Raw genomic sequence first — 17,331 nt, forward strand, 5'->3', positions numbered from 1 at the left:
CTACAACACTCATAGTCCCCAGCCAGCTTCGCTAATGGTCAGGGATGATTCGGGTTGTAGTATATCATCATCTTTGGACCAAAGGCTGAAGAACACAGCCTTAGAGAACAAGGTGAAGTGCCATCTTGAATCCCCTTGGCCCAGAAGGGGAGTTCTACAGCATGTATTTTTATTTTTTATTTGAACCAAACACATAAGAAACATCCTTGAAACCTTGAAATTTTGACCCAGGTAGTCTATGTCAATTTTCTTTCTTGATTTAAGATAGTCTTTCATCTGTCACAATAACGTGCCAGTAGAACACTGAGCTTTACTGAATCTAAATGAAACTGGAACAGTGAAGGGGAATACATAACACAGCAAAGCAGACACATTAGTCACAGTTCATACTCTCAAGGGCACATTGCTCAACAACTTTATAGCACTGCGCCCCTCTTTTGACCTCTGGAGACCATTTTATAACAGCTACATGGTTGTTGCCGCAAGATGGAATGGGCAGATTTCAATTTCCAGGAAGAGACTTGCTATAATATAAGCCAAAGATAGGAAATAATTTCCCATTCCAGGGCCCTTAACTGCTCGGAAAAGGTTAACACATGCACAAAGTAATCCAATGCCTATGCATTTATGGGGCTTTGGTAAAGTAGCAGAGCAATGACCTGTGGCCAAGACAACTATAGCTGGAAAGAGAACATTTGCAGGCCTCTCCAGAACCAGGCTGAATGGCTCTGACATTTCCAAACATACCGTTTAAAATAAAGTTCTAAATCCTAGACTAAACATTGGCAAAGTCATTTGTTTACAACTTCATAGATAAGTCCATGGAGTGACCCAATAAGTCCAGAATGAAAAACTCTGGAATTCCTGGTGTATGTAAATAAAGACTGCACACCCCAACCCCCATGTGCATTGGTCTATCAGAAGCTAGAAAAGCTTCTTATTTTTATGTGTCTGTCTGGTACAGTCCTGTCAAGTGCCTTATGGGCAGAGAGAGATTAACCTAGCAGGTTAAGTTATTTCAGCTGGGTGTGCAAAGTGGCTGTTGTCTCAGGATAACAGGTCTGGGACAGTAGCATCCGAAGTGGAACAGGCTCCCTCGGAAGGTTGGCTTCCCTTCACTTTCTAAGCAGATGTTGCATGGCTGCTTGTCATGGATGCTTTTTAGTCAAAAGGAGGTTAGACTAGACTGTTGGCTATTTGCAGTATGGTAGCGCTGCAGAGAGCTTGCTGGGGAGACCATGCATTAAAAAGGGACTCAAAAATAACTTAAACAAGGTTTTAATAACAAAAACAAAAACTCCATTTACACTAAATACATCAACAAACCAGAACCAACCACCAACCCATCCCCCAGGGTAATGGGAGAGCTAGGTGTTGCTCCTTATATACTACACCCAATTGCTGACACAGCTTAATCAATACAACTCAGCAGCACCTGCTATGTTTCACAGCTGTAAAGCTGGGTCTCGTTATTTTGCTCTGGCCCCTTAAAGACATACACATTGGGTGGAACAATGATGAACCTTTACATTTAAAGAAACCATTCAACATTTCCCCTGCGGTTCATCATTGTGGAACAGAAACATAAAGCATATATTGTACATGTCTTTCATGTGTAACCTTTGGAAGAGCTTTAGTAAAAATGTCTGCAATTTGATTGTCACCTGGAACATATTGAAATACAATCATTTCATCAGCAATTAGTTTCTTTACAAACTGTAAACGTAATCTTAAGACTCTAGTGCGCTGCGTATTGGTTTCTGAACATAGGATAGCGAGTCCACTCTGGGAATCAAGGTAAACTCTTACTGGTAGTGTTACTTGCATCTGTAGGTCTGCAAATACTTGCATATACCATTCTATATCACGAGTGGCCTGAACGCATGCACATAATTCACTCTCTGTTGTGGAGAGACAAATAATGGTTTGTGTCTGGGACTTCCATTCAAATGGACAACCGTTATAACAAAACACCATACCAGACACACCCCTGCAATTATTTTGTTCCATTGCATGAGATGCATCACAGAAAATTTCAAAACCTTTGTCAATACTTGTTGTAAACTGCAACCTATAATGTTTGGTATGTTTAAGGTACATTACCACTCTCTTAAGAGCAGAGAAACATTGCTTAGTGGGCTTTTCCACAAATTTTGCCAGAAAGTGAAAAGCATAAGTTATATCTGGTCTTGAGATTCTTTGAATGAAATTTAGCTTGCCTATAGCAGAAGGATACAAAGTTTTATTAGGAAATGGCTTATCTTCACCTGTAAAGGTGAAACCACACACCATAGGCGTTTCCTTCCTATTTGCATTCTCTAAACATAGCATTTCAACAAGATCATCAATTTTTGCAGTTTGATGAACCAGAAAAGATCCATTTTTGCCTTTCTCAATTTGCATGGATAAGTAATTTTTAGCTATGCCTAATTCCACCACATCAAATTTCTTCTGTAACTGTGATACTACCTGTTCATATTCCTGTTTAGTGTTTGTAGAAATTAACACGTCATCTACATACACACATATTTTTGTTACAGATTTTGCCCTTTCCTTTATAAACACACAATTGTCTGCCTTTCCTTGTGAAAAACCAATATCCAGCAATTCTTTTGCTAAAGTTTGGTGCCAATTCCTTCCACTTTGGTGCAGACCATAAAGGGATTTATTTAATTTGCATACCAAACCTTCAGCGGCGTCTATGCCTTCAGGAACACGCATAAAAATTTGTTCTTTTAGATCTGCAAATATGCAGTTTTTATATCTAGGTGATAAAGAGAATGTCCACGTTGTGATGCATCTTTTAACAAAAGCTTAACTGTTTCATATTTTACACTTGGTGAATAACACAAATCATAATCTTCGCCTGGAATTTGTTGAAAACCCCTAGCAACTAATCTAGCCTTGTACCTTACAACTTACAATTTAAAGAAACCATTCAACACAGACAACCCTCTATGACTCTTGACTGTGTAAACAAACCACACTTTGCCTGGTGGTGCCATTTAAAAGTGAAGCACTTGCTCTGTGCTCTTCTGAAGATAATGTTTGTGGCAGTTTTGTCTTCCACTATTACTTTTAATTATATTGCCATGTGGGAAGTGATTGCACAGAGATGAAACTCCACAACGATCCCCATTATTCAGCACAGTGCATTTGTTTTGCTTTTTGCTGGATGGGCATTTTTCTGCTTGTTGCAGTGTGGAAATGCTGCTGTGCCCCTTTTTCAAGATGAAGGGACTCATTCATTCCCTACTTTTCACCAGTAATACTTCAATCACTTCACAGCACACATGCCCTTTTAAAATGGAGCAAATTATAGCAGTGAATCCTCCTTTTCCATGAAGCAGGCAGCACATAGTGCAGCAAGCACTGGATGGGCCTTGCAGGACTACATGATGTGGGAAAGCAGAAAAAGACTCATCTCAGACTGAAAGTCTTCGGAGCCACTGCAAGTCAGTTGCCAACTTTGGGCAAAGGCGGACCAGTAGCGTGGAACAGTGCAAAGCAGTGTCATATGCTCAGAAAATGCAGAACTATTTTTAATCATACAGTCCCAGACTTCTATTAAGTGAATGGTACACTTCGCCTCATTTGGAATCTGGGATGACTAATTGTCCGTCATCCAGTCCAGAATGATTAATACTGAAGTGCTTTATCTCAAACAGAAAGAGGGTACTTTGATTCTCTTCAAAATTTAATAGAAGTCTTCTCATCTAATTCAAAACCTTTGTGCATGATGTCTGTTGAGTAAGAAATGAGATTTTCAGATTCACGACATTATTCATATTTTACATGTAGGTTACATGATTCAAGGGCAACAAAACAGATGTACGTGCGACAGAGTAAGAGTGCATAAACACAAATGTTTTACTTTCTATAGTCAAATATATGAGAGCAGAAAATCACCAAAGTGACTTGCAAGGTTGCCAATTCCACAGGGCTCTTACTTGTGGAATACATTTTTTAAAGGCTTGCTGCAAAAAATGAATACACATATCCCACCTTTCCTGCAGGGAGTTCAAGGCAGCATACATAACTCTCCCTGCTTCCCTTTAACTGCTCAGTTGACAGGGGAACAGCTTAGAGTGGAGAAATGGAGGTTGGACTGCAGACAAAAGTTATTTTTATGGAGCCTCACTCAGTTGATCACTGGGCCACATAAGATTAAGCAGTGGGACAGAATCTGCACAAACTGCAGTCATAATATGCACATTCCCAAAAGCCTACTGGGGAATATGCATATTGGCTGGGAAACACACACTATTCCCTCTTAACAGTTGGATTATGAGCACATTCTCCATGAGGTCTGGTGAAGGTGCACAATGTGCTGTTATGCATATTAACCACTCAATTTACATTCCACCTAACAGAATGATATAGACAGATTACAAAATCTGTGCAGGTAGGAGGAAAAAGCAGTAGCCAATCCACTTTACCTGACATCAAAGTTGGCAATGGTAGGAAATGCAACTGTTAACAGGAAATATGTTGTACGTATTATAAAACACTGTATTTCTTTTTTTTATGCTTAATTTGCTGCAATCATTGGCAAGAGCTTTTTAATGCTTATGTACCCATCTAAATTCTGTAGGGAACCTCAAGTCAGCTTTGATTTGTGTATCAGTGGGAAAACTGATTATTTGCTTGCGTCACGGAAGCAGCAGAGATATGGATCAGGAAGGAATCTTTCGAATTACCTAACTCTCTTCTTTCATCAAATGCTAGCAGCATAGCCTCTTGACGTATCTGATAATACAGTTTACACATTATGTACCACAACTAGGAGTTGCGGAACTAACCAGTTCTTTTTTGTCTGCCTTTTTTAGAGTGGTATACTGAGGAAAACCAGCACCACTTTGAGAACGCTCAGACAACTCATTTATTGAAGCTGTGTCACCCAGAAATAAAAGAAGCTTAAATCAAAATGGCTCTGTTGAGAATCCAGGCATAAGCATCTAAAGCAGCATTGTTTACAACGGTACTTTGTGAGGTTCCCTAGGGGATGGGCTATGAGGTTGGAGCAGGTGGCGCTGTTAAGACAAAATGAAGTATAAGTGGCAGCCAAAGGAAATATAGAAGGAAGGAATCAGGCATAAAACAGAAGTCCAAGTATGAGAATCACAAAAACATTAAAGAAAAAAGGAGTGTTTAAAGTATCACCAATTTTGTCAAGCAGAATCAGAGATGTCTTGTTCTCATTTTCCCTTTGAAGCCTTAAGAATGCCCCCAGCTTAACATTTCCGACTCAAAGCAAGCTCACAGCAAAGCAATTTTGGACAAGGATAACACTTCTTTCTCCAGACCTGTGTGTCTGTCCCATTGCTTCTACCGAAGAACGTACAGCAGAGTTCTCCAGGCACCAGTCTTCTCTGATGCTTTGAATTTGAAGGGTAAATACAGAATACATGTACTCTCACTTTTACTGCTCCCTCTGAACAAGAGGTGATGGGAAGTAGGCGAGCCATGACTTCACCAGAGATCTGGCACTGTGCATGGTGACTGATGCATCAGGCCAGGTGCACACAGTTAAGTTACAGTGAGAAGGAAGCTTGCCCACATCAGAATGCACACTACTTGGTTGGATAAGGCAGTGACCTGGGACTCCACAACAGGGACTGGCCTTCAGGGTCCACACCTTCAGCAAGCAGTTTTGAAAGTATGCAGCATTATATAAAAATCAACACCCGATTATGTCCAAGCCTCCTCTCCACAACAATCAATACAGAGCAAGTAGCAATAAGACGCCAGATTTGACCCTGGAAGTGGTTATATTTCAGTTTCTGGCAGTATTGACCCTGGAAGTGGTTGTATTTCAGTTTCTGGCAGTATAAATAGTATGCTAAGTGCTTGGGCATCCCCATGGGGTAGAAGGTATTCTGGTTACAAGATTACAAACACCTCTGCTTCAATAACCTTAGCTAAGAGAGAGCTCTGTAATCAATACATTTAAGTTCTCTTTCAAATAAAAGATGCATGAACTTCCACTTTCCACTAGCTATGGTGGCCGAGAACAGGCATGCCTCTCCCAGGCTCCTCACTACAGTTCACCTTCTTCCTCTTGTCCCCCTTCATAGCAACCCCAGTCTTCTTCTAGCCCTTGACGTTTCATAGCAATCGGATTTTGGAATCAAAGCACTGCAGAGCTGGAAGGGCCCACAAGGATTATCCAGCCCAACCTCCTATAACACAGGAATCTTTCGCCCAATGTGTGGCTTGAACCCGTGACTCTGAGATTGTCTCCTATTCTACCAGCTGAGCTATCCTGTTCTCATCCCAATCCCTCTTCCCACAGTCAGCATCACCTATAAGTGTAAAAGAGTGTGAGAGAGTGTGTGTTTATGTGTGTGTGTGTGTGTGTGTGTGTGTGTATATATATATATGATGGAATTGATTTTCTTAGCATGCAAGTTGTTTCTATAGGCCTATATCACCATGTTGACACTTATTCTGTAGGACGTAGCAATCATTCTAGAACAATGGCTTTCAAATAACTTTCCATGGAACAAAAGTTCATCTGGTGTTAAGCTAAGTTCGGTAACAGAATGAAAGATCACTAAGAAGCAGCTTTGCCTGCTATAATGATGGTCCTCTGCCATCTTTCCTGCATGACCAGGTAAGAGTCACAGCTTCTTCATCCCGTTCTCAATTTTGGCTCCCATCTATGGAATGCTCACCTGGGATCATTTGCACAACAAGTGGTATATGTCATGTGCTTTATCCGTTTTGTTGAACTTTATTGTTTAATTGTTATTTTATATATTTATCATTTATATAATCTTATTGTTTACACTGCCTTGAGCCCCTCCCCCCCGAGGGGCAACATAGAAATGTTCTCACTTTCTAACTTTCAGAGGCAGACAAAGAAGTCAACACTTTTTCAAGATAAGCAAAGCTATTAAAAGATACTGGAACAGCAAACACCAGGTCTCAGAAGTTTGATATATACTTTTGTGTATAATTTTTCATGGGTTGTGGGGAGAGAAGCATAAAGCTATGCCAATGGCTGTGAGGAAATTCCTGTAAATTTACAACACAGGATTTTATTAATCTTTCAGAGGAAGCGAAAAATAAAAACCTTAGAACAAGCTTCTGCTTTTAATGTAACTTAATTATTTAGGTTCACTGTGGGCTACAGCATGCAACACAGTTCTTAACGGCTTGCATGTTGGATTTTGGTTCAGGATGTTCAAAAGTGGTGGAGGGGAACCATTTTGCTCTAAACCACAGCTCCCTTAACAAGGAATAAGAGACACACTTAAGAAGACCCAGAGGACTTTTACACATTAGCAAAACAGGATGGGAACAGTTTTAGGATCTGTTCAGCTGAACTCATAATATGCATTACCTAATATGGTTGAGAGTGGGTGGCAGTTCTCACAGAAAACAAAAAATCTACCAAACCAGGAATGTACACGTGGTACCCTAGAGGCAACTCAACTGTTCTGATGTCTTCCTGCTACTTAAATAAAGGGAGGGATCTCAAGAATGTGACGTATATACTGGGGCAGAGGGGAGACTCTGACTACTCCCTACAAAGGGCTTTTCCTGGTGGGCAACAAGGGAGAGCCCTCCTTGCGCACAGCATATTTCTTACTGGGTGTCAGGGGAGGGGGACAGATACACACAGCACAAGTATGCAATTTGCTATTGCAAATGCATTTTCTCTTACTGATCAATTTCTCTCCCTCTCTCCAACAGAGAAGGTTATTTAGCACAGATATTAAGGCTGTGCTCAGAAAAGCTGAGAGTTGTTCGGAGACCCCTAGTCCCCCTCACAGAGCTACAATTCTCAGAGGGGTTGAACAATCAATCCCTCTTCCCAGGGAATTCTGGGAATTGTAGCTCTGTGAGGGGAATAGGGGTCTATAGGGGTCTCCTAACACCTCAGCACCCGTTAACAAGCCACAGTCCCCAGGAATCTTTAGGGGAAGCCATGACTGTTTGAAGTGATGTGATACTGCCTTAAAAGGGGAGCTGGCTTCTGGCACCAGGTCAATTGGCAGACCGACTCTGTGTTATGAAGATGCAAATGGGACATGAAAGTTGGCAACATCAACCCCACCTGGTGGGAATCTCTTGCAGATAACCACAGTGCCTGGAGACAGACAGTCAAACCATGTACCACAGCAGTGACCAAAAGAGAAATGACCATTAGGAAGGAGCACAGGGAGAAGAAACGCCCCGGTGCATCTGTAGCAGAGCAGCTGGATGTCTTCATCTGCCCCAGCAACAACAAAGCATGTCTCTCCCGCATTGGTCTCTACAGCCACAGTAGTTGCTGCAACCTGCCAATAGTCTGGCCTCACCCCCAAGGGCGCACTCCTCCATTGCCTTCCGAGACAGACAGATGGCAACCAGATGGGGCCCCAACATTAAACTGAAATCAGCAATGTGCCTAAACTCTCTTTTAGAACCCAGTTTTTAATCCAGATTGCTGATGGTTTATGTAAAACAATCAGCCAACAGAAGTGGGTAGAACGGGATAGAAAGAATTCACACATAAGGAAAGGACTTGCATAGTCCCACAACACACTCCTGAACCCTAGCTTCAGTTGCAAGTCTCAGATGGGTTCAAATAGGGTTGGCACACGCCTGGCATTTCCCAGACATATCTGGTATACTGCCGGTAGCAGTGTCAGGGCAGAAATTGGCAAAATGTCCCGGATTTTCACTGTTTCAAATATGGCAACTCTAGTAAGCAAAACCAACATTTTATAAACAGTATATAAAATAACTATAATGCCAGCTATTATGTAGTTACCATGAAGTAGCTTTTAACAATACAAATGCTTGTTTTGGTCTCTTTACTTTGTTTTAATTTTAGAGTTTTTCTCAATACTTCCTGAGAAGCGTTGTAAATAAACACTAGTGTATGTTTGGAGCAACTAACTAAAGTGATACAGGTTTTCTGGCAACCATGGTTGACAGTATTCATTAGGTACTTATAAGCACTTTAAATGTTTCATGCGGAGGAGCAATCAACCTTTATCTTTTTATGCTGGCCATTTTAAAGGTACGCTTTGGAAGCCAATAAAGATTCCTCAATTAGAAAACTAACTTAAAAGCTATAAACATAATCAACCATGCCGAGCATATCTGGCAATTCTGTATAAATGTGACATAATTCAGCATGTGAATTGAAACAATTCAACAGCCTGAGAACCCCCATATTGCATGTTTCTAGCCCTTGCAGTTGCAGTAGTTCATTTGAATCTGTGTGATTCCTAGTGGAATCCCAGGTTATGTCTAGCAAGTTACACTGCCATATGCCAAGCAATTCAGAATGCAAAACAAACAACTATATGCAAGTCTAATTTATGCAAGGATGGGGAGGCAGAATTGCCTCGTGCCTGTTATTTAACCCTCCCCACCTATTTTAACCTCACTGGAGGGTTCCTGAAGCTGAGGAAGATCCTGAAGCTGAGGCTCCAATACTTTGGCCACCTCATGAGAAGAGAAGACTCCCTGGAAAAGACCCTGGTGTTGGGAAAGATTGAGGGCAGATGGAGAAGGGGATGACAGAGGATGAGATGGCTGGACAGTGTTCTCAAAGTTACCAGCATGAGTTTGACCAAACTGCGGGAGGCAGTGAAAGACAGGAGTGCCTGGCTTGCTCTAGTCCATGGGGTCACAAAGAGTCGGACACGACTAAATGACTAAACAACAACAAACAACCTATTTTAACAGAATTGAGCTTATGATTCCTATGGATAAGTCAATGAAAGTGATGTAACCCATTGCACATCCATCAGACAAAGTGGTCCAAAAATATTTTAAAAAGCTTACTTCAAGCTGACAATAGTTTATCTGGCAGAAAATAGAGTGCCCCCCGCAATGCACTTGCTCCAATTGTTGGGAGAGTTTCAGGCTCCCTAGAGAAAATTTGAAGAATCCTTTCCGTCATCCCAAATTTCTTCACCAATGAATAGACTGGATCATTTTCAACACAACTGTGGATCTAGTTTTAAGCACTGTTAAAGGAATCAATGAGCTTGGCTGCTATTCCTTCCAGTCCTACTCTTAAGCCCACTGCTTCATTCATTCAGCATGAACTAACAGTATAAAGGTAAAAGTAAAGGACTCCTGGAACAATTAAGTTCAGTCGAAGGCAACTATGGGGTGCGGCGCTCACCTCGCTTTCAGGCTGAGGGACCCAGTGTTTGTCCACAGCTTTCTGGATCATGTGGCCAGCATGACTAAACCACTTCTGGCGCAATGGAACATCGTGACATAAGCCAGAATGCATGGAAACGCCGTTTACCTTCCCGCTACAGCGGTACCTATTCAACTACTTGCACTGGTGTGCTTTCAAACTGTTAGGTTGGCAGGAGCTGGGACAGAGCAACGGGAGCTCACTCCGTCACAGGGATTCGAATCGCTGACCTTCTGATCGGCAAGCCCAAGGGGCTCAGTGGTTTAGACCACAGCGCCACCCTTGTGTCTCTTTTTACTAACAGTATGGGCTCCAATCAGCATTCTGAGCTGAAGTTTCTCAGGTTATTTGTTTTCCGGCTCCCCTGAAAAGCTGGAAAAGATTTGGCTACCCATGATAACAGTAGAAAATGTAGGCCATTAACACGTTAAGTAGGCCCTGCTCCATCACTAAGAAGTTACACTCTTATCTAAGGGCTTTTTGAGGTATGTTGGGTTCTCAGGTGGCCAACCTATGACACATCTGAACAGGAGCAGGAAGGGCCAGAGGCTTGAGCTATGGGATAAAACCAGATCTACATCCCTGCCTCCTCCAGTGCTGCCTGTGCCACAGCTTAGTAAGTTAGAAGAAAATCTACCAAGATCATTTGGGGAGCTGGGGAAGAACTGCCCACGTACTGTACTTTGCACTATTTGCCAAAAGGATCGGCCACCAATGTATTAAGTAAGGATGTCCAAACAGTCTAATACCATCCTGTATCGTTTTCGTTGGCACTCAGTTATAGGTTTGTTCCTCCTGTTCTATGGGGATTTTTTTTTAAGAACACATGAGAATTTCTTATGTAAATTGTATAGATTATATGCATCCCCCAATACATATTTTTCAATGTGCATTTATATTTTTGTACATACTTTTTGCACACTAAAACTAAATCGCAAAACCTAGAAAAGAGCACAATCCAATTGAGAACTGTGTACCAATCTGCAAGCATTTTCAGGACCATCAAATTAGGTCAATCAGCTGAAAAAAAGACGGGAATGAACAAATCCTTCCTCCATTTCTAGTCCTGTGTGTGCATAATAAATTCACACAGGCTGCTGCTGCATTTTCACCTTGAATGTAAGCCTGAATGGAAATGCCCTCAACTACACACCTCTGGCAAGAACAGCCATTTCCCACATCCGCACTTAAGCTACCAGCACTATCCCTCAACCTCTGGGCCAAGGAAGTTAACTCTTCACAGGCTGATCCAGCAGCAGCAATGAGCCACGGAAATGAGGTTAAATGGAAGTGGGGAGTGTTTGCATTCAACCTGTTAGCAGAGCTGGGATTTGCTTGGCACCCACTGCATTTTCAGGAGGAGACATTCAGAAGGAGAGCAAAATTAAATACAATGGAAATGAAAAATATTTTGATGCCTCATCATAGTTTTATGCTTTCATCCTCTTTGCTTTTTGCAGAGAAACACGGTGGGCATTATTAGGCTTGTGACAGACTCCTGAAAGAGGGTAACACCACAGGAATTGTGGTACCTGGATTAAAGAGATTTGTATATTTATCCGTGTGGTTTAGAGAACACTGTCTAGATGATTATGCAAATAGGACACCCACACTGAGAGCGTAGGTAGGAGCTATATAATGGGAGAAAGGCTTGCTGTTCTCCATCAGCGACAGCAGCATCCCTGACTACTTCTGAAGAATTCTACTTCAATAGCGCTTAAATCCCTTAGGAGTTCTTCAATGCATTCCCATATAAGAGTTGGCAGCAATGAATAGACATTTACACGTAAAATGTGAGTTAAATTCAACCCAGAGTGAATGATTAAAAATTGCAGTACATTTTGAAATAGCTTCAGATCAGAACACAGTTGTCCAGGACTTTATAACTTCTGCATGAAAAATGTTAAGCCTGCAATCCAGGCAATCAAATTCTGCACCAAGGAAAGGGGGATTCTGCACCCTGCCATTAAAAACAAATACTATTAAAACAAATTTAATTAAAAAATAATTAGTAAACACATCAGCAGTAATTGGCAGATAAAACTACACTGAGAGAAAGAGAGCTTAAAACACTTTCCCTGCATTCAAAACATCAGCTCACAGCACTGCCGATGAATATAGCCAACTCACGCAAATCCTGGCTTAATAAGCCTTTGGTCCAAGGATTTGGTCCAAGCATGGCCTTAATACCCACCACAGTCATACGGGCATTTTAACAACAATGTTTTTACCTGACAACTATAGGCAGCCTGGTGCTCTCCAGACATTTTAGTCTACGACTTCCCTCAGTCCCGTGCTGATTTTTATTCAGCTCTATTTTTAGCATATTCTAATCGAGATAATGGCCAATTTGTTGGGAGAATTGTAAAATGGTGTTGTTTGTACACTGAATTGTACAAACAACATTTAATAAAATTAACACAGTGCTCTTCAAACATTTCTGGGCTCCAGCTCCCCTCATTCCTGACAGCTGACCACAGTGGCTAGGGCTGATGGGAGTTGGACTGCAACAAGATCTGGAGCAGGGCTTCTAGCTGTTTTTAGACTACAACTCCCATTATCCCTGAGCCGACCACTGGTCCTGGTAGCTAGGGATGATGGGATTTGTAGTCCCAACAGCAGCTGGAGATCCAAGTTTGGGAAACCCTGATCGGGAAGGTACCATATTGCCTACCACTGAAATAAATGGGATTGTGTGTCTGAACCAAGCCACTTAATTCTGGGCTATCCACATTTTAATGCAATTCATATTAAGTTTATCCTGGTTAGTCATTACACCACTGACCCATTTTTGGATGTAACTGGGAACTCCGACTTAAAAACAAATCAGGGTCATCACAACAAAGCTGGCATGCATGGGAAGGGAAAAGAATGCAGCCACAACACTCACTCCTGGCTTCATAACTCATGGTTTATGAAGCAGGGGATATACATCCAAACCAGTCAAATAAAGGGCTAATGTGCCAGGCACCTCTGACAACTTAAATTCTATGCAGACTTGATTGAAAGGAAGGAAATGTCAAGGTGTCTCAACTGTCTTCCTCCACACAGCCGTCAGTTACAAACATTTCATCTCCTAAATCTTTAAAGGACATCAAAAGGCTCTGATGTCTTAATCCAATAATACACAAAGGACAAGGCATCTCCCCCCCCCCCCACTTCCCTATAACTGAATTACAAGACAAGTGAAGGTCAATTTCTCTGAACCAACACAAAGAAACAGAAACACACACACACCTTTCTGCAGGCAGATATTTATTTGCTGGAGATGATGCTTAAAAGTGCTTACACCATGGCAGACCTCTGCAGTTTTATGACAATATATTTTCTCCTTAAAAATTATTACTCTTTCCCCTATTTTAGCAAGCAGGACACTTAAAAGCCCGACAGAGCAATAAATCAACTTTCTATGCTTGAAGGTCACACATGTATAAAACGCACAAAGCAAGAGTTTTAGGCATATTTTTCTTTCAAAGCACAGCATTTGAGCATAGCACTCTGCTTCTTTATTTCAAAAGAAAAAGCATCAAAAGCAGTCCATGCAGCATATTTGCATTAATAGTATATTATGTGGTGGTAAGCTCCTCAGAGAAAGGAGACCAGCATGTAAAATAATGCAAAAATACAAATAAAAATTTATAGGGCTGGTCCAAAATACAGCAGGGTCCTCTTAGTAGTTCCAGTGCCTTCAGAAACTCAGGACCAGCCAGAGAGGTTTCTGTAGCACTTTCATTACACAATTTTTATTGTAAGCTGAAGATGCAGCTCTTTACCCTCTGACATTTGAGATACGTATTTTTAGGACCAGACCTCTTGTGATTCCAATTTGTTTTAAACTGTTTTTTTAATGTTTTATTTTAGATTGTTGTGACCGACCTCGGGGTGAAAGGCGAGTAATAATCATCATCATCAAGTGATGTTGAAATATACCGTATTTTTCGCTCTATAAGACGCACCAGACCACAAGATGCACCTAGTTTTTGGAGGAGGAAAACAAGAAAAAAAATATTCTGAATTTCAGAAGCCAGAACAGCAAGAGGGATCACTGCGCAGTGAAAGCAGCAATCCCTCTTGCTGTTCTGGCTTCTGGGATAGCTGCGTAGCCTGCATTCGCTCCATAAGACGCACACACATTTCCCCTTACTTTTTAGGAGGGAAAAAGTGAGTCTTATAGAGCAAAAAATACGGTACATTTTTAACAGAGAAGACGACAGAGTGCTATTCACAAACCAATTAACTGACATAATGCTGAAAACATTGTATTTCTTCTAAAGCAGAGATGGGGAACCTATTGCCCCCGAGGTGTTTTTGAACTACAACTCCCATTATCCTGTTAACATGGCCAATGGCGTCAGGGACAATGGAATTTGTAGCTGAGCAAAGAACTGGAGGGCAATGGCTTGTCCATCCCTGTTCTACAGGACTCACAACTGATGAGAAACCATGTAATACTGATTTACTGACTCATCAACTATGTTGAGCTTTTGAGAGCCTATGAATCAATCCTCTTCAGGAGGGAAAAAAAAGAAAAGAAAAGCACCAGACTCATGGGATGACTTTACTGAATTTGACTACATTAATTTGTTCAAAGATTTGGCACTCATTAACAATTGTGTGCAAGGCAGACAACAAAAGAGAAGCCAGACCCTTTTGAACAAATAAGAACTAAGAAAGGATTAATGAAGCCTTAGATTAGACTGAACACATTTGTTCGGAGTATTGTCCAAAATGATAATGTCTTCATTTGCTCCTTGTCTTGGCACTTTTCGCTCTAACATTCAGCCCTCATTACAGTGTTTTGTCTGTTAACTTATGGTTTCTCTTCTATGAAATTTCAGTTTGAGCATTTTCCTACAACATGCCACCAGCTCTACAAGCACAGACAAGCATAATCTTTTGCACCCGCATCATGACGGCTACAGCTTCTCATAGTGCTGACAGGCTCTGCATGAGACAAAGCACATGCTTTGACTGCACAATGTCTCAGGTTCAACCCAATGTCTCCAGTCAACATGGAATCAGGTAGAAGATGATGGGAAAGATCCCTGCCTGAGCCCTTGGAAAGCTTCTACATGTAAGAGTAGAGAATTCTGGGATAGGTGGACAAATAGTCTGAAGTGGTATCAGGCAGCTTCCTGGGTACCTAAGGAAAGTACATAGGTCTACTCGCCCGAACATTTAAAGTTATGGCTTACTGGTATTGCATATTATTGCATTCTGGGAATGCCCAGCTAGCTTTTATCCTGACAGTGGTTCCAGAAATAGGTCTAACTCACAATCATGGTCCAGAACACAAGATGAAGTGATGCTCTTCTAGGCCTCTTATGAGATCAACTTATTTTTAATGGAGAGCCAATGCAGGAACGGTCAAGTGTTGTCTCTCACTCCAACTGGCCTTGCAAGTTGTTGTGACGAACAATATACTATAATGCACACTACCGAGGTTCCTTAGAAGAAAAAGCGGCATTCAAATATGGTGAGTTTGAATCCCCCCAAAATGAGTTTTTACATTTAATTTTTGTTTAGCAAAACCAATGATTGATTGGGAAGGAAAACAAAAAGCAAACTCAGTGGTTCATTGCTTTGTGCTTGGAATGTTCGCTGTTGTATCCCCTCAGAACAAAATCCCAAAGTTACATCTTGCTTCAATGGCACTGTTACTCAATAACAGCATTTAATTGGAAGCCAGGCTCACCAAGGTCAAGTCGGAGCCCTGAACCGCTGTCAGGCCTTGCTACCATATCTCCCACACACTACCCAGGCCTATTTCTCTATCTCACAAGCAGCAAGTGATTCTTTGACCCCTCCATCCAATTCACTCTCATTTCCATCAAACCTGCAGGAGAATATATTGGACTGATGATCCCACTGAGCTAAAGGATGTGCTGTGTAAGCTTGGGGTTACCGAATTCAGCTTATCAGTCTACACAGAGAGAACAGAATGTTCATAATATAACCGTCTCTCAGTTTATTCTTTTAGAATCCTGCACGCAACTTTGTTTTAAAGAGTCTTCATAATCCTAAAACTGCTGAACACTACAAAAATATACCATCAGTAGCAACAATAAAGGCACAGAACTTTTACAAATCTGATCAGTGTCGCTTTTATGAAGAGAAAAACTTTTGACTGATGAGCCTGTCTTATGAACTGGGATTTTTATGCCCAGTTAAGGGAGGGGGTGGAAGGGGGAAATAATCATCCTTGGCAGCAGGTACTGAAAACAATTCAAGCCCTAAGCTACCTGACTTTTTCCAATTTCAAACACTGGCAGAAAGCATTTTCTAAATCTAAAAGTGATGTGCCCCCATTGTGGGTTGCAATGGAGCCCGGCGTTTCTGTGGTACATACATATATGAGGAACCTGGTGTATATCAGAGATGCAGTTTGAAGCAGTTGTGTGTCTGCAGCTGGGATTCAACAATGAGCAAAATAAAATCTTCTCTCAAAAGAAGAACTGGAGTTGGCGTGGAGGACAATATTACCTTATGAAGAACTAATCATGCCAAAGCAGCGTTTGTAATCTTAATTCATTACTTTCCAATCCTATACAAGCCGCTTGAGTTTAATGGAAGTGCATACAGGATTGACAGCTTGGATAAACCACGTTTCCAAGCCCTATATTTTTTTAGCTCTGGTGTAATCTCAAAAACTGAAAGTTGTATTTCAGTGCCAAAAATTCCTTATCCCCTGTTATGATCAGCAGATGCAGAAAAATGCAAAGGTCAAAGCAAAGATATACAAATTGCATAATTTAAAGGGATAGCAGAAATCTGCTTTTCTTGGCATACAGTTAGAACTGCCTTGGTGCGGAATTTTGATCTTTTTATTCCTGTTAGCACAGCCTTGATTCCGCATAGATGGGACTGTAACAATCTAGCTGAAGTGAAGAGCTGTCAATAGCTGTGTTCACATGTCACAGTAAACCAATGATGTAACATCCGTATGAGCACCAAACCACAATCCTGGCTTAGAATTGTGTTCAAATTGAAGACGATGGATTTCTTTTGCTCCAAACCCCCATTTGTAGCAAAAGGTTGTTCTTGGTTTATCAATCATGGCTCATTCCATTGGTGAAAAACCACCATGGTCTCCTGTTTGGATTTAATGCTAAGCCAGGAGTCCTAGTTTGTTGCTTCTGCTCATGCAAAGGAAGCAGCAAACTGTTCACCAACAG

The 17,331-nt window shown here is 41.3% G+C and overlaps 2 protein-coding genes across 3 annotated transcripts in view; one reads left to right on the top strand and one right to left on the bottom strand.

Annotated features, from left to right (window-relative positions):
* The window catches only part of KCNS1 (potassium voltage-gated channel modifier subfamily S member 1), a 71,541-nt gene extending 65,345 nt beyond the window's left edge, over positions 1 to 6,196 (top strand). Inside the window, exon 5 of the transcript XR_014549187.1 lies at positions 4,830 to 6,196. The gene's annotated coding sequence lies outside the window, so the exon portion shown is untranslated. The remainder of the gene's footprint in view (positions 1 to 4,829) is intronic.
* The window catches only part of STK4 (serine/threonine kinase 4), a 66,960-nt gene that overhangs the window by 6,075 nt on the left and 43,554 nt on the right, over positions 1 to 17,331 (bottom strand). The window lies entirely within an intron of this gene.

This window comes from Podarcis filfolensis (genome assembly GCF_964270895.1).
Source record: "Podarcis filfolensis genome assembly, chromosome: 6".
Lineage (NCBI taxonomy): Eukaryota > Metazoa > Chordata > Lepidosauria > Squamata > Lacertidae > Podarcis > Podarcis filfolensis.